This window comes from Dendropsophus ebraccatus, chromosome 8, assembly GCF_027789765.1.
Source record: "Dendropsophus ebraccatus isolate aDenEbr1 chromosome 8, aDenEbr1.pat, whole genome shotgun sequence".
In the NCBI taxonomy this organism is placed as follows: Eukaryota; Metazoa; Chordata; class Amphibia; order Anura; family Hylidae; genus Dendropsophus; species Dendropsophus ebraccatus.
This window is the reverse complement of record NC_091461.1, coordinates 18,551,604-18,575,398: the sequence shown is the minus strand read 5'-3', so window position 1 is coordinate 18,575,398 and position 23,795 is coordinate 18,551,604.

The following is a 23,795-nucleotide window of genomic DNA, read 5'->3' as shown; positions in this document are numbered from 1 at the left end:
TAAAGTCACCTATGACGAGCAGTGAGGCATCCGGATGTGCGGCACCAAAGGCCAACACCTCCTTTAAAACAGAGCTATTATAAGGTGGTGGGATGTATACCGCACATAGCACATATTTCACAGCATATATAGAACAATCTAGACACACATATTGGCCCTGAGAATCAGTTTTAACCTCCAAACAATCAAAAGGGATATTTTTGTGTATCAGTATGCTGACCCCTCTGGAGTACTGCGAAAAGAAGGAATGGTAGCACCAACCGACCCATGCTCTTTGTACATACTGGGCCGTATCTTTTGTCAGGTGTGTCTCCTGTAAACACAAGACGAGGGGCTGGTAAGTACGTAATCTATCAAATAAAGCAAAACGTTTGCTAGGCTCACCCAGTCCTTTTATGTTCCAGGAGAGAATCCTAAGGCCTGACGCCATACTGATAGAGAAGGACAATATGTGACAGTATATACACCAACACTAGTCGGGAGTGCAAGGCAGGAGAAGACAGCTGAGCATCTAGAAAAATTTCAGGGAACACGTTGTATAGGGATTGCCAGTAAAACACAGGCCATAAAGACCAAACCAGAACTAGTCCCATAAGAACAAAGAAAAATGAGACAAACAGAGAAAAAAGAAAAAGTAGAGTAAGAAACAGTGGTCTATCCACTAAGTGCAGACAGATGGGGCAATCAGTTCTCCACACTACTAAGCAAAGTCCAGCAGCAGGTGGACTAAGCGCACAGCCCCGCAATAATAGGATACATGTATGCAACTGCGGGCTCCATCTTCAGAGGTGTAACCATAGAACTAGTGAAAACGGTGCACCTGTCATACAGGTGGGAGTGAAGGCACTCGTCAGTCCTGGCGCATTCCTTGTCGCAACTGTTGATTGTGCGTTTCAAGCCACCGCGCGGCATCCTTGGGCTCTATGAAGAAATGCGTTTCGCCCATAGCAACGACCCGCAGTTTAGCAGGATACAGCATTGCATAGGAAACTTGAAGTTTCATTAAAGGATATATCAGGCTTGCTACGTGCGGCTTGCAAGATGGCATCCCTGTCTCGGTAATGGAGAAGTTTCACCAGCACCGAACGCGGAGGACGGGTGGGGACACGGTGGGCCCTCTCCAAAGCATATAAGGGTGACAGCGTATCATCCCCAAAAGTATCTTTGATCCAATTTTCAAAAAATCTTGTGGGATCTGGGCCCTCAATTTTCTCAGGGACCCCCACAATGCGTACATTATTGCGCCGGAGCCTGTTCTCCAAATCATCAGCTTTAAGGAGAAGTGCAGGCAGTTGTTGGTCATGCCTGCGTGTATCTCTGACAACAGGGGCCATCTTGTCTTCCAGGTCACTGATCCTGCCCTCCGCAGCCACTATTTTCTCACTTTCTGCACAGTCTGCCTCATAAAGGACAACTCCTCCTGTATTGTGCCCACTTGTTGTAGGGCGGCTATAGCAAGATTCCCCTTAGTGACAGCCTGAAATACCTCACGCAGGGTAGGTTCAGGCAGCTCCTCTTCTATTTCCTCCTCCTCCCTATGCACCTGTGCCACATGTTGCTGCGCCATTACTGGGGGAGGGCTCCGGGCCTGATAATTGTCAGAGTCCTGTGGCTGAGATCGGGGGCTGAGGGGTTGGGGAGTTATAGGGCTGCGCTCCTTACCCTCTGAATGCGGTCTGGCAAATGCTGCCAATATAGAGGTAGCGCTTCCCGGAGTGGTCTGTGCTGCTCGCTTCGGCGTGGCTACAGAGCTGCCGGCGCCATTTTGGATGCTTCTGGACCCGCGCCCCGCCGGATCTCTAGCGTCCCGGGTGTTCTTTGGGGTGGCGCCGCCCGCCATAACAGCTGCTCCGCTATTACTGGGAGGTTCCGGTACAGGAGGGGAGAGTGTGCACCAACAGAGGAGCCCGCAGAAGCCCAGGAGAATCACCGGTATGCAGGAGCTGTAACGGCGTGCGTCCGGCTACATGCTCAGTCAGGCTCCGCCCCCTTAGACCCCAACTTCTAAAGTAAATGAGACCCCAGACCAGTCGCAAAATGTAAATCAGAGGTCAGACCAGGCTCCTAAAGTAATTCAGACCCCAGACCAGTCTTCCAAATGTAATTTAGACACCAAAACAAACTCCTAAAGTAATGGAGACCCCAGATGAGACTCTTAAAGTAATTCAGACTCCAGACTAGACTTCTAAAGTAATTCAGACCCCAGACCAGTCTCCAAAAGTGATTCATACCCCAGACTAGACTTCTTAAAGCGACTCTGTACCCACAATCTGACCCCCCCAAACCGCTTGTACCTTCGGATAGCTGCTTTTAATCCAAGATCTGTCCTGGGGTCCGTTCGGCAGGTGATGCAGTTATTGTGCTAAAAATGTACTTTTAATCCTGCAGCGCTGTGTCTAACGGCCGGGGCTTACATTTGTATATGCATTAGGCTGGCACCACCTCTCCTTCCCTCCTCCCCACCCTCCTCATCATTAGGAATGCTCCAGGCAGATTGCTTCCTATTCCCCACCTGTGTGTATAATGAACATGGGCTGGATCATTAATACACCTGTGCAAAGCTCAAACAGCAGTAAATGTTCCTGGATCATTCCTAATGATGAGGAGGGTGGGGAGGAAGGACGGAGAGGTGGTGCCAGCCTAATGCATATACAAACGTAAGCTCCAGCCGTTAGACACAGCGCTGCAGGATTAAAAGTTGTCTTTAGGAGAATAACTGCATCACCTGCCGAACGGACCCCAGGACAGATCTTGGATTAAAAGCAGCTATACGAAGGTACAAGTGGTTTGGGGGGGTCAGATTGTGGGTACAGAGTCGCTTTAAGTGACCATTCTCTAAATATAATTCAGACCCCAGACTAGACTCAAAGGTAATTCAGACCCCAAGTAAGTCAGATCCCAACTTGTAAAGTAAATGAGACCCCAGACCAGTCACAAAATGTAAATCAGAGGCCAGACCAGACTCCTAAATTAATTCAGACCACAGACCAGTCTTCCTGTAATTTAGACACCAGAACAAACTCCTAAAGTAATGGAGACCCCAGATGAGACTCCGAAAGTAATTCAGACTCCAGATGAGACTCCTAAAGTACGGTAATTCCGACTCCAGATGAGACTTCTCAAGTAATTCACACCTCAGACCAGTCTTTCAAAAATAATTCAGACCACAGACCAGTCTTCCTGTAATTTAGACACCAGAACAAACTCCTAAAGTAATGGAGACCCCAGATGAGACTCCGAAAGTAATTCAGACTCCAGATGAGACTCCTAAAGTACAGTAATTCAGACTCCAGATGAGACTTCTAGTCACACCTCAGACCAGTCTTCCAAAAATAATTCAGACCTTAGAGCAGTCTCCTACAGTAATGGAGACCCCAGATAAGACTCCTAAAGTAATTCAGAAGTAATTCAGTACTTCAGAAAAGTGATTCATACCCTAGACTAGACTTCTTAAGTAAATCAGACCCCAGACCAGTCTCTAAATATAATTCAGACTCCAGACCGGACTCAAAGGTAATTCAGACCCCGGACCAGAATCCCTAAGTAATTCAGACCACTAACCGGACTCCTAAAACTCAGTTTTATAATGACCACATGACTCTTCTCTTCTATCTATATACAGTACATGATGCACTAGGCCTATTGCAGTTGGCATGCTCCAGATGGTGCAGATAGTATAGAGGAGAGCCTATATATCAATATGGTGACTGGCACGAGCCTATAACCTCTTGAGTGTGGCATATATCATAGCGTTACGTAAGTGGTGCATTTTTTGATGTAACAGAACTGGCAGAGTCTATTAAGGAACACGGCCATTACTGTCAGGCACCGGGCCACTGGTGTCTGGAGCTGATGAATTGGCTACCTGCACACTCTCATAACAAATCCATCACCAGCCGTCCTTCAGAGTCTGCAGATTCGTCATTAGGAGGTGTAATAGGAATTACATTTTTTTTAAAGGTCGACGAGATGTCACATCGGAGTCACGTTATTCAGCCACATGAGATTGCTGTGCATTCTGGAAAAATTTTGATTCATGAAAGTAGATTATTTTACAATATAGACAAGTAGCCAAGATAGTGTGGCTGAGATACTATGGTAAGGTGTACAATCTGTGCAGGTAGGGGAGTCTTGGACCAAAGTGACATATTGGTCCGCTGTGCTATCAAACCCGATTGACCTTTTACCATCTAGGTTTTCACCCTTCAACGGTATAGGAGAGATCGGGCAGAATCATGGAACCAGATCAGATGAGATTAGCGCACACCTTCACTAGGAATACAAGGAACCAACAATGCTCAGGCACAGAATTATGAGACACTCCTACATGGGTATGGCAGCACCCAGGAGAGAAGGGCACAGTGGAGAGAAGAACAGAGAGCTGCCATGTGCAACATGGTAGTGAAAGGAGAGAGGATCCGGGGACTGGAGCTGGTGGTGCTAAGCTACTTACCAGCAGTACACATGTTGCACTTCTTCAAAGGGGTAGTTCGCCAATTTTTTATCTTTTTAAATCTACTGGCCCCAGCAAGTACCAGAGATTTGTCATTTACTTCTATTAAAAAAACAAACAACCCCCCCCCTTAAGTCTTCTAGTACTTATCAGCTGCTGTATGTCCTACAGGAAGTGGTTTTTTTTCCAGTGTGACACAGTGCTCTCTGCTGCCACCTCTGTCCATGTCAGGAAGTGTCCAGAGAAAACCTCTCCTGCTCTGGACAGTTCCAGACATGGACAGAGGTGGCAGCAGAGAGCACTGTGTAAAACTGGAAAGAATACACCACTTCCTGCAGTACATACAGCGGCTAATAAGTACTGACTAGTGATGAGCGAATAGTGAGATATTCGAATATTCGATATTCGTATGAATATCCTGCGAATATTTGAATATTCGATCGAATATTCGAAGCCATTAAAGCCTATGGGAACAAGTATTCGATTAGTGAAAAACATCTATTTGACCATTTGGAGGGTGAGGCCGGAAGCTGGGGGATTTGAACGCTTATCGAATATTTATCGAATATGTGCGGGATATTCCTACGAATATTTGAATATCTCACTATTCGATCGAATATCTATTTGATCGAACAGTATTCGCTCATCACTAGTACTGACAGACTGGAGATTTTTAAATAGAAGTAAATTACAAATCTCTGGCACCTTCTGGGACCAGTTGATTTAAAAGAAAAAAAAAATTGCCGAATTCCCCCTTTATTAATACGGTATAAACAACTTTGCTCCCATTTTATTATCACTGTAATGCATCTACTGTACAATGAAGAGTAAAGCATCTCCTGTATGGGTCTGATTAAAAGCTTCTGAGCTCCCAATGCAACTTCTCTATTAGGGTCTCCTATCCATCATGTGCTGTTAGACTGTTATCCTCCTGTATTGTATAAGGACTTTTGTGCCCTGTTTACTAACTAGGGTCAAAGTGCAAACTCTGCCCTGCCATGATTCCGACCACCATGCCCTCCTATTGGGTGGTCATACCATTTCTGACCACAGAGACCTGATTTGAATTTGACATTGCAAACTCTAGAACAGGGCTCATCATGTGACATACATAATAATGGGGTATTTTCAAGGGCAGAGAGACCTAAGGTCGCCCCCACAGGCGCATCTGCTGCCTCAGCACTTCCTGCAGTTACGCAGAGATGTATGGGGGGGGGGGGGGTCATTTCCGCATGCAATCTGCATTATCTAATAAATGCAAAATCTTTCTATTTAACACAAATCTACTGTATAAATAGCTACAAGCCAAACAATGAATCATCGCTGTCACTTCAGCACCTTTAGCGTTCCCGAGGCGTTTTAAGGCAATCATCCTCCTGCTCCTGACAGCCTATTATATGTATATATATATATATATATATATATATATATATGTGCGGTATAGATGTGTCCTCACTCAGCATTCCCCCCATGAATCTGCAGCCGCAACCGAACAAACAATGGGGACCAAAATAAATATATATATATATATATATATATCCTGGAGTATGGGCAATGGCTTGAAATATAGACTGAGCGGGGGGCTATTAAAAATGCATGGCACAATACTAATTCAACATATAATTAACGAATGTGCAATATCTTACTCTATGTAAAGATGGAGACCATATACCATAAACTGTCATTAGTGGCTTTGCACAGGGCTGTGAGGAACATCATGTATCCTAAAGGGGTTTCCAATCTTCTTCATCTCCTTCCATTTTCTCTATTAGTAATCACAACTCTATAAAACTAAAAACAATTTAAAATTTAATTTTAAAAATAAATAAATAGTTAAAATAAACATATAATGGTGCGTTTACACAGGCAGATTTATCTGACAGATTTTTGAAGCCAAAGCCAGGAATGGATCTGAAAAGAGGAGAAATCAGCCTTTCCTTTATGACCTGTTCTTCTTTTATAGTCTGTTCCTGGTTTTGGCTTCAGAAATCTGTCAGATAAATCTGTCTGTGTAAACGCACCATCAGGATATACAATTATCCAATCAACACACTAAATAATACATGCAAAAAATTTGCTGAGTTGAGTTATGGCAGCTCAGCTTCAATTAAAGTGAATGGGCATTGAACTGCAGTAACCTAGCATGGCCACTACACATTGTATGGCGCTATCCGCTTCTGGCTCCGTTCACTGTGCATACATCCAACAGTGTATAGGCAGCTATAAAAGTGATACAGGCTCCACCCACTTCATTAGAGGCTCTGTGCATGAGGTTCAATAGGGCCACTGTACGTTATCACTGTGGCCCCCACAGGAGTAGCTTTGGGTCTTAGTGGTTAAGCTTTATCAACCAGTGATAACATGTGCAAGTGACATACCATTACTTAACCTTGCCATACATTTCCGTACATTAATCTACCCATATAGACTCCTCCGGAGTTGGCTTTTTTCTCCAAGAACAAAAGGACCAAACATGTTGGATTTTTACACTTCTTTTCCCTGACATCTGCTATCAGTGGAGAATCATAAGGCACCATACACATTAGTGCAGGGGTAGGGAACCTTGGCTCTCCAGATGTTGCAAAACTACAACTCTCATCTTGCCTGGGCAGCCAAAGCTTTAGCGGGCATGATGGAAGTTGTAGTTTTGCAACAGCAACAGAGCCAAGGTTCCCTACCCCTGCCTTAGATGATTGCTCATTCCATCAAATGTCCACATTCAGCCCCATTGACCTTACCCTATTCCTCATCTTCTCCTTTAATCAGCACCAGGTCATTATACTTGGACTTTTTCCTTATGGCAATACAAAATATCGGACACAGAAAGTAAAGTCGGAATCTTGATGTGTTCAGTGTAGAATTCTCTTGACAAGACATAACCCATTAAAGGGGTTGTCCAGCGAAAATCTTTCAAATCAACTGGTTTCAGAAAGTTATACATATTTGTAATTTACTTCTAATTAAAAATCTCAAATCTTCCAGTACTTAACAGCTTCTGTGTGTCCTGCAGGGAGTAGTGTATACTTTCCAGTCTAACACAGTGCTCTCTGCTGCCACCTCTGTCCATGTCAGGAACTGTCCATGTCAGTAACAATTCCCCATAGAAAAGCCTCTCCTCCTTTAGACAGTTCCTGACAAGGACAGAGGTGGCAGCAGAGAGCACTGTGTCAGACTGAAAAGAATACACCACTTCCTGCAGGACATTCAGCAGCTGATAAGTATGGGAAGACTTGAGAATTTTAAATGGAAGTAAATTACAAATCTATATAACTTTCTGACACCAGTTGATTTGAAAGAAAAAAAAAGATTTTTTGCTGGATAACCCCTTTAAGAGCTTGAAGTTGTGAATGACCTTAGAGAGTCTTGCTCAGCGAACTGAGGAAGAAGTTGCTGGTGAAGCACTAGAACAGTAGGGAGAGGGCTACCCCCGAGATCCCACTTGATCGCTTCTTCTCATGACTTTCTTGAGATGTCATAACAGTTTCTTATCTGTATATGTTCATGGTAGAATTGTCGCTCAGTAAGACCTTGGAGTTGTGAATGACCTTAGAGAGTCTTGGATTTCTTGCTCCATGGACTGTAGGAGAAGTTCTTGGTGGACCTCTACAAGAAGGAGAGGGCTGCCCTTCAGCTACTGTATGACTTCATCCCTTCATCTAATCTTTGTGATTTCCTGAGCGGCACTGACAGCATAGTGGTCTCGGATGGAGGTGGGGGCAGTAGTGAGGTCACTGGGAGCAGCCCAGGACTAAAGTTAAATTCAATCTTCGCTCTCGATATAAGTTATGACTTAAGAAATAGCAGTGAAATACGGTATCTCCTTAAGGTTAAGTCTATGTTAATTAGCAATATAATGATCCCATTCCTCACACATATATTATAAGACAAGACAACTTTATTACAGAGGATCCTATCAAGGCCACTAATATTTAATAAACCGCTTAATCACCATCTTAGCCAGGGGTAGGGAACCTTGGCTCTCCAGCGGTTGCAAAACTACAACTCCCATCATGCCTGGACAGCCAAAGCCAAGGTTTCTTACCCCTGATTTTATTTGTATCGGCTGAAATCATCCATATACCTCAACATGCACCACTGGTTTTAGAAAGTTATATACATTTGTAATTTACTTCTACTTAAAAATCTCAAGTCTTCCAGTACTTATCAGCTGCTGTATGTCCTACAGGAAGTGGTGCATTCTTTCCAGTCTGACACAGCGCTCTCTGCTGCCACCTCTGTCCATGTCAGGAACTGTCCAGAGCAGCAGCAAATCCCTATAGTAAACCTTTCCTGCTCTGGACAGTTCCTGACATGGACAGAGGTGGCAGCAGAGAGCCCTGTGTCAGACTGGAAAGGACATACATCAGCTGATAAGTACTGGAAGACTGGAAGATTTTTAAATAGAAGTAAATTACAAATCTTTACAACATGAAACCATTTGATTTGAAAGAAAAAGATTTTTTGCCAGAGTACCAGTTTAAGGAGTAGATGTCATTAAAGCTTTCTTTCTCTGTAATTTTCAGTTATCTCTTTGCTAGTGGGTGGAGACTAGCTGTTAGTGGGTGGAGACTAGCTGTTAGTGGGTGGAGACTAGCTGCTAGTGGGTGGAGACTAGCTGTTAGTAGGTGGAGACTAGTTGCTAGTGGGTGGAGACTAGCTGTTAGTAGGTGGAGACTAGTTGCTAGTGGGTGGAGACTAGCTGTTAGTGGGTGGAGACTAGTTGCTATGATTTCTCCCATATACTGCACAAACAGAAAGTAAGGATCCTGCTCCCCTATATTTCTATAAAGCACATAAGTATATAATAAGTAAATTTATGCATAATATACTAAGGGTATTGAAGACACCCTATATCCTCGAGTATAATAGTTACACACTGTGTCTTGGGGTTCTTAGTGCTTTATTAAAGAGATTGTCTGGGACTATAAATAAGTTTTTCAGAAACAGCACCATTCTTATGCTTAGTTTGTGTGCGGTATTGCAGCTCAGTTCAACTGAAGTGAATGGAAGAGAGTTGTAATACCACATACAACCTGCTAATAGGGGTGGCGCTGTTTTAAAATATAAATAAACATCAGCTGTGTTTTTATGACACGGGATAAACCCTTTAAGGGCTTCTTCAGAAAAAAAAAGTAATTGTATAAAGCGAATACCCCTTTCAGGTAACTTCATGAAGAATGTAAATGGGACTTATATGAAACGTACCATAAAGTACATGTCCGGTGATGTGGTAAGATCCCCTCCGCCTGTATATCTGACCTGTCTTGCATCTGTAATATCTCTAATAATTTTCTTATCTCCATCAACCTAAGATGAACTCTGACAAAATGAATCCTGTCACCCGGCTTGAATGATTATACTCGTGAAATCTCTTCAAATTAATTATAAAAATTATCCAGGAGCCACAATCCACCGTAATACGCTGGCCGACTCCTTCCACAGTGTCCAAGGTAACGTCACTGTCTACACTTCAGGGCAGCAGCTTTTATAAACTATTCATTTATAGTTTTTTTTTTTTCTGTTTTTCGTTTTTTTTATTACTATCTGACTAGAACATAAAATGGACCAAATTAATTTTGTCAGCCAGTTTGAATGATCGCTGGAGTGAAATTACCTCTTAGTAACTTTATTAAGCAAAAAATAAAAAAATAAATAAAATTAAAAAAAAATTCATGGGATGTAATAGGCAAGAAACAAAATGATCAGTGGTGATATCGAGGCAGAAATCTTTTTATATTCCAAGGTGACATCAGTCTTCTTGCTTCGAGATACCAATGAATTTACTCTCTGAAAACTATGGACACAGTTGGCATGTATAAAAAAAAAAAAAAAAAATAATGACCTAAGCGTGCAGCATTTGGTTACCGGCGGCTTCAGAAGTTGGCTGCAGCTCTAAGGCTGCCTGGAAAACATGGATACAGCCATAGACCATTGGTTGTATTCATGTTTACCAGGATATAAGCAGCCAGTGGTAACCAAATGCCGCACGCTCAGGTTCGGATAAGATTTGAGATTCACTAATTTCTGTTGAGTTTTTCCTATCTACAGACAGTGTTAGCTGCCCTCCATGTATGCTCTCCCAACTGTCCACACTGTAAATTTCTATATACAACCTATTGATATTTGTGGGCAGTGAGGGCTAGCCTATTTGGCCCAATCCCCCATTGTAGAAAAATTGTAGAAAATATTCCTGCTGGCTATGTGTCAGGAATGTGCAGTAGCCTGGTGTGAACTGGGCCTGTTTTCACTCCTGTGTGACTCACCCGCTTGCTTCTCAGCTTCCAGCAATGCAGGAGTTACACAGAGCTCTGCTAGACTTGATTGCTGCAGCTGAGCAAGTCTTTTGATTGACATATTCCTCTGCCTGTCCGGAACCTTGAGGATCAGAGCGTTGGTCCAATGGGGATCTGGACCGGTCTCTTGATCCTCATAAAAGAAAGCTGAGCCAGTCCTTCCCTTCTGACTATTTAGGTTCACACCCTGATCCCAGCTCCCCCTGTCTACTCCTGTGTTCCCCGTTCCTAATCCCTCTGCTTGCTCGACTTGTTACCTGGCCTCCCGCCTGACCTTTGACTATCCATTTGATCTCCGATTTTGTACTGCGCTGCCCGTTTGGTTCTGACTTGGCTTGTTGACTTCCCTTTATTGTGTTTGTCTGTCTGTCTTGCTCTGTGTTGCACTTATTCAGAATAGGGAACGTCTTCATGGTTGTCCGCGGCTGCCTAGGGCCGATTGAGGCAAGTAGGTAGGGACAGTGGGTGGGTTCAGACTCAGGGCCCACTGTCTCGTCTTGTCCCTACCTCCCCTGTCCTGACACTATGATAGAAGAATGATGAGCATGGGGCTTCATAGTCACATTGTAGACAATATTAGAGAGACAGGGGGACATTTATGAAGACAGGCATACGAGTACACTGGTCTTAAAGCCCCACCCCTTTTCCTCGGCTGAATTTATTAAGAGTAAACCTGGACGGCCCTAGCGTATGGCAGGCGTACACCAGGAAGAAGGGGAGTTTTAGGGGACAAACCCACTTGCTGGATCCGCAGCGAGTCCCCTTGCTGCGTATTTGCAGCGAGGTTCGCTGTGGATCCGGCCCCTATTCTTTCAATGGAAGACAAAATCGCAGCAGGGATGTACATCCCTGCTGCGATTTTGTCTGCAGCCGGCCCCATAAACCCCCTGGCCGCCAGACATAATACATTACCGGGTCCCCGTTCCTGATTGCTTCGGGCCTCCCGGTGTCTTGACCGCCCGCCCGGCCGATCAGTGCGCTGCGGCGGGGCAGCGCACTGATTGGCCGGGCGGAACGTGTCGGGAGCCGCCGAAGCAAGCAGGAGCCGGGATCAGGTAATGTATATCCTGCCCGCTCCCCTGCAGCCCTGATCGCCCCCAGCCGCACGATCGCCCCCAGCCCCGCAGCCCCCAGCCGCACAATCGCCCCCAGCCCCACAGCTCCCGGCTGCACGATCGCCCCCGGCCGCACGATCGCCCCCTTAAGCTTGTCCGAGTGATCTTCAATAAAGATGAACGAACCTCGAGTGCTGACCCGACTCGAGTGTCCTGACCCGATTGTATGGCATTTGATTACCACGGCTAAAGAAGATGGCTGCGGCCTATGGTTGTATCTATGTTTTCCCAGTAGCCTTAGGGCTGCATCCAATTTCTTCAGCCATCAATATTCAAATGCTATACGCTCAGGTCAGGACAAACGTGAGCACGCCGAGGTGCGCTCATCTCTATTGAAGATCACATGCACACCAGCTTAATTCCATCTCTCTAATATTGCGTGCTCACGGTTCCCTCATCTCTAATTTTCTCTAATCTTTAACCAATGGCTTGGTTGTTGTTGAATTTAAGGTGCCCAGTTCTTGGTGGGGCAAGCCACTGCCAGAGGAGTCTGGCAGCATCTTCTTTCCATTCAGAAGAAAAACTGTGGTACTCGGCCAGTGATGTTATGTTGTTATTCGTGACGCCAGTACTGTAGTAGTACACAGGTGGGATGTTGATACCTGTTTGGTCAGTTTATTGCCCCCAAATGGTCGGTAACATCCGAGATGTTGGTACCACCACCCACAGAGAAAGGGGAAAAAAATAACCCAAGGTAGACAGTGGTGTGTGTGGGTGCAGGTGCAGATATATGAGGCAAGGTCCCGTGCGTTTAGTATAAAAATAGAACACTTTACTGAAGAAAATTGAAAGTGAACAGCTGCTGACAGTATAGTAGAACAAGTGCTTTGTGGAAGAAAAGGAAGAGGAGAATAGTTGCCAGAGGAGCCCTGCACAATGTAAAATATGTGCTCTGCCGGAACTTAGGTGTAGAAAGGAAGAAGTCAGTTATATTCGTACTCATGTATAGACTATAGTCTCATCACCTTCTGTCCTCTAGTTGCGTAGAACCTGTCCTAGTTGGGTAGCATGTGCCCCAGTTGTCAGTTATCTGGTTGTAGCAGACTTCTGAGATTGCCCAGTCCTGCATTGCATAGAAGGATACGTAGACCTATTTACTCTGGTAGCTTTGTCCTACTGGAGTCAGTTCCTCTTGTATCAGGAGACTGCCCTGCATGTTTTTGAGAAGTTCCTGGTGTGGGCTAGGGTTGTCCTATGTGGCTTCTCTCCCCTAAATGAAGCTTAGCATTGCATAACTGTGGTAGTTGCTTGCATAAGCAAAGTCTCTCTGAGAGCTAGCTTCTCCCACATCTGTTCACTTTGGAAACTAATCTAAGAACTGAACTCACTTTCTCCACCAGGTTAACTCCTCCTACAGGGGTAAATCTAAACCCTCCTGTGAGTGGTGGAGCTGAGTGTGTGTGAGAGTGATAAACAGTTAACCCTTCGGCTCTATAGCTGTGCATACAAGATAAGAACAGTGGTGACACTTAGTGGAGAAAACAAGGTAAAGTATCTCTCACTGGTTAACCTCAAAGAAAGACTTACTAAGGTGCATTGGACTGCACCAGTGATGGGACACCACAAGACGCTTAGCTCAGCTGAAAAGTCATGTGAATGGAGGGATTGGGAGAGATAGCTGTTGGCCAAGTGAAATTTTGGCCAACATCTATCCCGTATTGGTTGCGTTACTGCTTCCATCCTTGCAATCTCAAAGGGATTAGATTACCCATGATTATAAGAAAGAATGCTCTATCACATACTCTATTGCAAGAGGTAGTCTCCCAATGTTAAATGGGGGGGTCCTTGGGCCCACCAGAGGAGAAGATTTTTAGGTTCAACTTCTACCTATACAGAACATGTGCAGGTACACATGTAGAAACCTGACACATCATCAAATATTATCAATGTAATACGTTATTACTGGAGTCATAGAAATTAGACTTTAGTGGCAAGTGACTGGCTTTAAAGTCATCTCCAAATGGGATTACCTTCTGCTGGACCTTTGGAGCCCAGTATTATGTTGGATCCTGGGCCTATTGGGGCTTCCCCAGTTTGGCCTGATGGGGCGGTATACTGGTGTAATCTCCCCTAGAAACACTGGAGCTATGAAAAAATATGGTTCCTCATAGAGGCTTTATATGAAACACAGGAGCGTTGGGACTTGTTTGGCACCATGCATGGTCCACGCATGTAATTACCGCAACCATAAAGCCCCACAATGTACGGTATCGTTAACCGAGAGCATTTCAGTTAAACTCAATTAGACTCTAACTTCCTCTGCGGAATAGAAATGTCAGTCCAGATTTGTGGCGCGGCTCCGTCTCTCTACGCAGCGTCTTTATAAATAAACAATGAGTTAATAAGTCTTTGCGATTTGCATAACACGGTCACCGAGACGAGGCGTCTGCGGAATTAATTTGTTGTTAGCAGCCCGTACGTGGATCATAGTACATTGTAACTACTGGCGGCGTCTGCCTGGTTCTCTATGACAGGTAGCGGTAAATCCCACGTTCAAAAAAAATCTCCAATACAAATAAACCCACAAAAGAATTAAGAAATATTATTTTTGGAGTTCATTGTTTTTGTGAATTGATTTGCTAAAAATAAAACAATAGAACTAATGTTATGAGTCATCCGGCAAGGCGAACCACAGGAGATGTGAGCGTGCCGCTCCTAAATGCAAAAATCAATGCCATCCCTCTGCATGGAGATACTTAAAGGGGTTTGCTAGGAAATATTTCTATGCTTGAAAGTGTTTTTAAAAAAAAAAAAATAATAAATACTCACCTGTTGCTGATTCCAAACCACTGCTAGGACCTCTGTTCTCAGCCTCTTCCAGTTTGCCTGCTCAACCAATCAGTGACTGAATCGGGACAATGTTGTGGCCGCTGATTGGCTGAATGAGCAGAACCCAGAAGCTGAGACAAGAGGAATACCAGGAGCATTGACACAGTAGCTGCAGGGGGCTCGGAGGAGGTGAGTATAGCATCTTTATTATTTTTATTTCATTCCCAGTCAAGGAGAGAAGTTCGGTTTACCCCTTTAAATTAATTTTACTCCAACGTTGTTGATGTTGTGCTATTTATTTTGGCCCCTCGTGTGTCCCTAGATGACATTTTCTTCACATCCAGACAGAAGCTTGGCTAGGATCCATGGTGCTCTCTAGGAAAAAACTGTGCAGGGCCTCATTAATCCTGTACAGCCCAGCACCCCCCCCCCCCCCCAACACCATTCATGTTCCCTCATCTTCCCAGCTTCGTGGGATATGAGTGACATCATTCGCATGTCCGTGGTATAGCCAGGGGCGTAGCTAATGTCTCCTGGGCCCTGGTGCGAGAGGCCAACTTGGGCCCCCCCCTCCTTTCACGACCAAGTGATGCTATTGTTGTGTGTGTGTGTGTGTGTGTGTGTATATATATATATATATATATATATATATATATATATACACACAGTGGTGCCTTGGATTATGAGCATAATTCGTCCAGGACCGTGCTTGTAATCCAAATCCACTCTTAAACCAAAGCAAATTTTCCTATAAGAAATCATGTAAATGCAGACAATTGGTTCCACACCCCAAATATATTTATTATTCTGTACTGTACAGTAATGGAGAGGATGGGAAACACAATGGCTGACAGAGACTGCAGGGAGCATGAAGGAATGAGCAGGGCAGATGTGGGCACGTACATGCAGCTCTCTCTGTCCGGGGAGAGAGGGGTTACAGCTATGGAGAGATTACCCCCACAGTCCTGTCCCCTGATGTAAGCCCCAGCCTGAAGGGGATCTGCTATGATTTGGAAGGTGTTTAGAGTACAGTGCTGTAGACCCCGCTATGCAGGCCATGCCCCTTCTCCACTCGCGCTCCCACCCAATACAGGAAGTTCTTAAACCAAAGCAATGCTCTTAAACCAAGTCACAATTTTGAAAAACTGTGAGCTCTTAAACCAAAACGCTCTTAAACGAAGTTACTCTTAAACCAAGGTACCACTGTATGTATATATATATATATATATATATATATATATACACACACACACCAAGACAGATATTACCTATTACCGCCATACTGTTACCGACCAAATCCTGTATACTGAGACCAATATTACCAGTAATACCAGTATATAGGGAGGAAACATTACCGCCACACCACAACCACTACCATCACCACCATATTGTTACTGACCAAATCCAGTATACTAAATTACCTCATCCAGTCATATAGAGGTGGCCCCAGCTCTACACAGGCTCTATACACCATATACATTACTGTGCAGTTATATCAGGTGACTCACAGGGGACGTCTTCTCTGATCGGAGTTCTTTCCTTTTCATCATCTTCTCCATCCGTCCCGGGCCGTTATGAGAACTTCTCCGAGCCACGAATCCACAGAATCTGCCAGACAGACATATTAGGCTCCACACTCTGACACCATCTCCATCTCTCTACACACTGCACATCTGTACTGTCCCCTTTACACCCTCATTTAGTGGGTAGCCCTGACTCTATGTGACCCCCTAATAATATATGCCCCCCTCTGTGTATTCCCTCTCCCCCTATGTTGCCCCCCCCAAATAGATGGCCCCCTCTACCCCCTCCCTTATAGATGGCCCCCTCTACCCCCTCCCTTATAGATGGCCCCCTCTCTCCTCACCCTCCCTTATGGATGGTCCCCTCTCCCCCCACCCTCCCTTATAGATGGCCCCCTCTCCCCCCACCCTCCCTTATAGATGGTCCCCTTCCCCCCCTCCCTTATAAATGGTCCCCTTCCCCCCCCCTCCCTTATAGATGATCCCCTTCCCCCCCTCCCTTATAGATGGTCCTCTTCCCCCCCTCCCTTATAGATGGTCCCCTTCCCCCCCTCCCTTATAGATGGTCCCCTTCCCCCCCTCCCTTATAGATGGTCCCCTTTCCCCCCCTCCCTTATAGATGGTCCCCCCCCCCCCTTATAGATGGCCTCCTCTACCCCCTCCCTTATAGATGGTCCCCTTTCCCCCCCTCCCTTATAGATGGTCCCCTTTCCCCCCCTTTATAGATGGTCCCCTTCCTCCCTCCTTTATAGATGGTCCCCTTCCCCCCCCCCTCCCTTATAGATGGTCCCCTTCCCCCCCCCCCTCCCTTATAGATGGCCTCCTCTACCCCCTCCCTTATAGATGGTCCCCTTTCCCCCCCTCCCTTATAGATGGTCCCCTCTTCCCCCCTTTATACATGGTCCCCTTCCTCCCTCCCTTATAGATGGTCCCCTTCCCCCCCCACCCTCATAGATGGCCCCTCTTTCCCCCCACCCTCATAGATGGCCCCTCTTTCCCCCCACCCTCATAGATGGCTCCTCTTTCCCCTCACCCTCATAGATGGCCCCCTCCTTCCCCCCACCCTCATAGATGGCCCCCCTCTTTCCCCCCACCCTCATAAATGCCCCCCTCTTCCCCCCCACCCTCATAGATGCCCCCCTCCTTCCCCCCCACCCTCATAGATGCCCCCTCCTTCCCCCCCACCCTCATAGATGCCCCCCTCCTTTCCCCCCACCCTCATAGATGGCCCCCTCTTTCCCCCCACCCTCATAGATGGCCCCCTCTTTCCCCCCACCCTCATAGATGCCCCCCTCCTTCCCCCCCACCCTCATAGATGCCCCCCTCCTTTCCCCCCACCCTCATAGATGGCCCCCTCTTTTCCCCCACCCTCATAGATGCCCCCCTCCTTTCCCCCCACCCGTACAGGCTGATAAAAAAACAAAAATTAACTCACCTGACATCGCGCTCCCACGTTGATCCTCACTCATTCGATCTTTCCCCGGCTGCTGCGCGGCTGCCGGGGGTGTCGCGTCTTATCCCCGGCAGCGCGCGCATCCCAGAACTCCCTGCGCGCCGGAAACCGGAAGTCAGGGCCCAAGGCGCGCAGGGAGTTCTGGGATGCGCGCGCTGCCGGGGATAAGACGCGACACCCCCGGCAGCCGCGCAGCAGCCGTGGGAAAGACGGAGCCAGACTCTTGTGACCGCAAGCAAAACAATGCTTGCGGTCACAAGAGTGATTGATCGGGGGGCCCCACGGGCCCCCCTTGTGGCGGGACCGGTCGCGGCGGCGACCCCCGCGACCACGGTGGCTACGCCACTGGGTATAGCTACTACCATCAAGGCAGACCATGCTTTGCAGGAGGGGGGCCCTTGGCATCCGGGCCCCATACCAGTTGTGTGGTCTGTTACCTGCTGAATGCGGCACACGTCTTGTAAGTGTCCACCCTTATATCATTATATTTCCAGTATAAGAAGAAGCTGATAAGTATAATTACATCCGAGCACTCGGCCTCATGAAGACTATTTAGAATTATTTTCTATTATATATTGCACTGCCCTTACCTTACTCATGTACAACCCTGAAGACATATGGCCAGATGTAAGAAAAACTATAAAGCGACGGCTGAATGTGTAGAAGCCAGTGTCTCTACATCATTCCCGAACAGCTAATACTTCATCATAAAGACTATGCAGGCTGAAATTTCTCAGAAGCATAAAGCATTTTGTATCGATGTTCTTAACTCCGACGTCTTTCTACTATGACATGAAAAAATAATGGAGGAATTAGATTTTCTATCAACATTAAAGTTCTGCTCAAAAAGCTGCTGCCCCCTCCTGCTTCTTTTCTAATCCATTTCTAATTTACCTACTTGAAAGCCATCGATCCTCATTATGGTGATCCAGCTGGTAGGGAGCAAAGTATTCTGGGAAAAGTATGCAAATAGCTCTCCTTATATGGGAGTGAACTGTGTCTCTGGTGCCACCTACAGGTGGTTAGGCTAATAGCTTCTTACCCCGTTAAAGACTACCTGTCATTAACCTGCCATCCGGTTGATCCTTCCTATGAGGATAGCAGACACTGGAGTATGACAATAATAAGTTCATTTAGTTTCGGCTTTTCATACTTAAGGCAAAGTTTCCTGGCTACAGTAAAGCAGACGTCAGGCCATTGCCAACTGGCCGGGTGACGGCTCCCATCACTAGGGTAAACTAATGCGTCTTTGTAATGTCTGTGAGGCGAATCTGTCAGGAGATGGCGGACTGTATAGTCTCACACTGATCAGTCTAAGAAGTATAACTGGTCTGAAATGCGTCAGAGGCTTCAGGATTAATTACAGTGATAGAAGAGACATCTATAGGAGGAATCCATCTGCATAATTATTCCAGATAAAAAGCTCAGAATTAATATCACATATAATACCAGGTTTAGATAAAGTGGTAATCTGCCCTGCTAAACGACCCCACTGACCTACTGTATCCTATTCTCTAGTCTAGAAGTAGCAGGTTATACTGAAGCTCCTGGTAAATGATAGTACATGGGAAAAAATACCATACCATACCATGCCCCCCAAGAAAGGGAAGTTACCTAAAACAGTAGGTTTCCTTCTGGGAAAGAATCCGGCTAGGCCAAAATTCCCCAATTGCATTTCAAGGTTTTTTTTTAAAGGGGAACTCCGGCTGTATGCCCTCCAGGAAGTGGTGTATTCTTTCCAGTCTGACACAGTGCTCTCTGCTGCCACCTCTGTCCCTGTCAGGAACTGTCCACAGAAGGAGAGGTTTTCTATGGGGATTTGCTGCTGCTCTGGACAGTTCCTGACACAGACAGAGGTACCAGCAGAAAGCACTGTGTCAGACTGGAAAGAATTCACCACTTCCTGCAGCACAAACAGCAGCTGATAAGTACTGGAAGACCGGAGATTTTTACATAGAAGTAAATTACAAATCTGTATAACTTTCTGACACCAACAGATATAAAATGAAAAAAAAAATAAAAAAAAATCCAGAGTTCCCCTTTAAAGCTATGCTACCTTCCAGTTGGCAGCACAGAGCAAGATTGTTTCCTGGTGAACAGTTACTTTGCATACATTTTTTTCTCCTATGGAGCATTTCACGTCTCCATACAATAGTTTGTAAGTCTTCTTGACCAACCCAAGGCTGATTTCAGTCCTATAAGGCCTTCAGCCACCAAGTCCACTGGATTCGACAGAAAAGAAGGTGTACAATAGTATGTCAGCTTCACATTTAAGATTTTTTTTATCATTTCAGTTAAAACCACTCAAAGAAAAAGTATTAGACGCCATTTCTTGGACGCTGCCATCACCTTTCTACTTGTGACATTTTCTTGCTTTTGCTGAGATGCGACCTTCACACTGTATTATATGAGAAGCAAAAATCTCCTGAACAAAGGATTCTCAGTTAATAAAATAAGATGTCACCCTGATCCGCTCTATTACATACAACCAACACAAAACAATATAACTGCAGTTGAATCCTAAACATTGTTTGAATTATATGTCAGGTTTCCATGTAAATCTGGCCAGGGTCATAGTTTTCATGTTATTGTACACAGGGGGCAGTATTATTGTAGTTATATACGGACTTGGAGAGAAAGGAGCTGCTGCACCTCACACCTATGGCTGACACTACTGCCTCTCGGCTACATTTAAAAACCAACGCCAGGATGTTGGTATATAATTTGATCAAACCATATAGCCCCATGTACCACGTGCAGGTCTCCTTGTTCACATGGGTCCCTACACTATTTCCACAGTCAGCGATCGCCAACCCCGCAAAGCGAGCGCAAGCAGGAAGTGGAAGCCACGGAATGGCCCTGCAACCCCAATGTCACAGGACATTTATGTACATAGGAGGCAGTATTGTAGTAGTATTGCAGTAGTATTATTTAATATATGACTATACATAAAATATCTTAAAGGAGAAGTCCAGCAAAAATTTTTATTAAAGTATTGTATTGCCCCCCAAAAGTTATAGAAATCACCAATATACACTTATTACGGGAAATGTTTATAAAGTGCTTTTTCCCTGCATTTACTACTGCATCAAGGTTTCACTTCCTGGATAACATGGTGATGTCACTTCCTGGATAAAATGGTAATGTCACTTCCTGGATAAAATGGTGATGTCACTTCCTGGATAACATGGTGATGTCACTTCCTGGATAACATGGTGATGTCACTTCCTGGATAACATTGTGATGTCACTTCCTGGATAAAATGGTGATGTCACTTCCTGGATAACATGGTGATGTCACTTCCTGGATAACATGGTAATGTCACTTTCTGGATAAAATGGTGATGTCACTTCCTGGAAAAAATTGTGATGTCACGACCTGACTCCCAAAGCTGTGTGGGCTGTGGCTGCTGGAGAGGATGATGGCAGAGGGATGCTTAGTGTCCCTCCAGTGCCCTGTGTCCCTCAGTGTCCCCCTGCCATCATCCTCTCCAGCAGCCACAGCCCGCACAGCTCTGGGACGTGACATAACCATGTTATCCAGGAAGTGACATCACCATTTTATCCAGGAAGTGACATCCCCATGTTATCCAGGAAGTGACATCACCATGTTATCCAGGAAGTGACATCACCATGTTATCCAGGAAGTGACATCACCATGTTATCCAGGAAGTGACATCACCATGTTATCCAGGAAGTGAAGCCTTGATGCAGCAGCAAGTGCAGAGAAAAAAACACTCTATAAGCATTTCCGTAATAAGTGTATATTGGTGATTTGTATAACTTTTGGGGGGCAATACAATACTTCAATAAACATTTTCGCTGGACTTCTCCTTTAACAATTCTTGGTAAATAAGTGCAATGATAACCTATGATTATACCCTGGCAGTCCCCCATTAAGAATAATTGTGATTGATTTCTCTATGGCACGGTCCCTTGCTCAGGTATAATTTTCTTTCCTTTTTCCCTGCTCTGATTTAATGATAGGTTTCGGGCGCACTGTCAGCGCTCTTGGCTCGCGGTCTCATCTCAGCCACAGGGGTCACTGAACCTGTCTCCTTTCCGCTTCAGTTTATGTTTCATGAGTTGACTTCTCGATGCGCTGCCCTGTGGTTTCCTCATCTCGCTGAATATAATAATGGGAACTCCTGCATATAAGCAAAGGAATCCCCTGAGCAGTTCCAGGTTCCATCATTATCACTGGGTTAATGCATTATGAGATCACTTTCCGGATTTATATTTCTCTATACAATACAAATAATGCATTCATTGTAGGAGGTAATGGAGCTCTATGTGTTCTCCATGACAACCGGCCATGTCCTAGAACACACAAGTGCACATTCAGCTGTAGATCTGATGGTGTTGGTGAAATATAGAAATAGAATTAGTTTTTCTTTATCCTTATAAACATTTAAGGGGCACTCTGGAGAAAAAAAAAATGTTTTCAGATCAACTGGTGTCAGAAAGGTATACACTAATGATGAGCGAGCATGCTCGTCTGAGCTTGGTACTCGATCGAGTATTAGGGTACTCGATGGTACTCGTTACTCGGTCGAGCATCTCGCGATACTTGAGAAAATCTCTCTGTGCTCAATTTTCTCAAAGTTCTCTGTGTGCTCAATGCCATGCTGTGTCTGGCCTAATTTTTGGGTGGGATCACTTGCTTCCTCACTCACTTTTAATGGTTCTCTGTGTGCTCAATGCCATGCTGTGTCTGGCCTAATTTTTGGAAGGCTCACTTGCTTCTTCACTCACTTTTAATGGTTCTCTGCGTGCTCACTGCCATGCTGTATCTGGCCTAATTCTTGGAAGGCTGACTGGCTACCGCTTCTACCTTGTTCACTCTGTCCTTACCGCCATGCTGTGTCAGGCTAAATTTTGGGGTGTTTCATCATATGCTACCTCTGTTTTAATGGTTCCCTGTGTTCTCACTGTCATGCTGTGTTAGGCTAAGTTTTTGGGTGGTCCATATGCCTGCCTCTGTTTTAACCAGGCTGTTGCACAGAATAAGGCATATATACATTTTTGTGGTTGACAGGTTTTCACACGACCTTCCCTCTACCGAACTTGAGTCTCCTGCAAAAATACTTGAGTCTCCCATTGACCTCGAAACGAGCACTCAAGTTTCGGGTAATACTCAACTCGAGTAACTAGCACCCAAGCATTTTAGTACTCACTCATCACTAGTATACACATTTGTAAATTATTTCAATTTAAAAATTTTCAGTCATCCACTACTTATCAGCAGCTGTATGTCCTGCTGGAAGTGGTGTATTTTTTCCAATGCTCTCCTTTAAGACCTCTGCTTGCCATCAGTGAGTAAAAACCGTTCAAATTCACAGGCTGTAAACTTGTACATGTCCATGATTGGCAGTAAGCTATTCTTTTTACAATAGCAGGGACTCCTGTAAAAGACAAGTGTCCCTGTTCCTGTATACTTGATTGGTCTGCATACGGTACAGCATGATTTGCTGCTTGTTTAACACTTGTAAAGCACCCATTCAACAAATGTACTCATACAGCATTACCGTTGACATTCACTACATTGGGTGCAGCAGGCATGTGTATACAACATCACTTATAACTTGTCTAGACTTGCAGCACCCTGATGTTGTGCCACCATGATTTATTGCAGCAACTAATCCAGACAATGCTCTGTGAGCTTAATGCATCAGCAGCAGCACTATAGATTGATACAATACAGCATTAAATGATTTTTTGAAGTTCTTATGGAACTGAAAATGGGATCAATGAACGGCGCTGTACTCAGATGTAACAGAAAACGTTTATTGCCCAAGACAACGCATTTCGACGTCAGATTGACTTTTTCCTCAGGTAAGTGTAACCCCTGAAGAAGATGTCAATCCGACTTCGAAATGCGTCGTTTTGTGCAATAAATCTTTTCTGTTACATCTCAGTACAGCACCGTCCATTGATCTTATTTTCCAGTTCCATAAGAATACATGGTCTGGGGGTGGACGCCGACCAGTCAGGATCAAAGGCAGCCGCAACGGACTCCTTTCTGTGACGGTCTTCTAGGTGTTGTACTCTCAGTGCAACCCCATCAGGTGAGTGGGTCTTCTATTCCTCGCTGTTCACACGCAAGTTCTGGGTCCTATCTTCTTTCTCCATTATAGGATTGAAGCTGTTCAGCTCACAGAGCATTGCCTAGTGTGGATTCAGATGCATC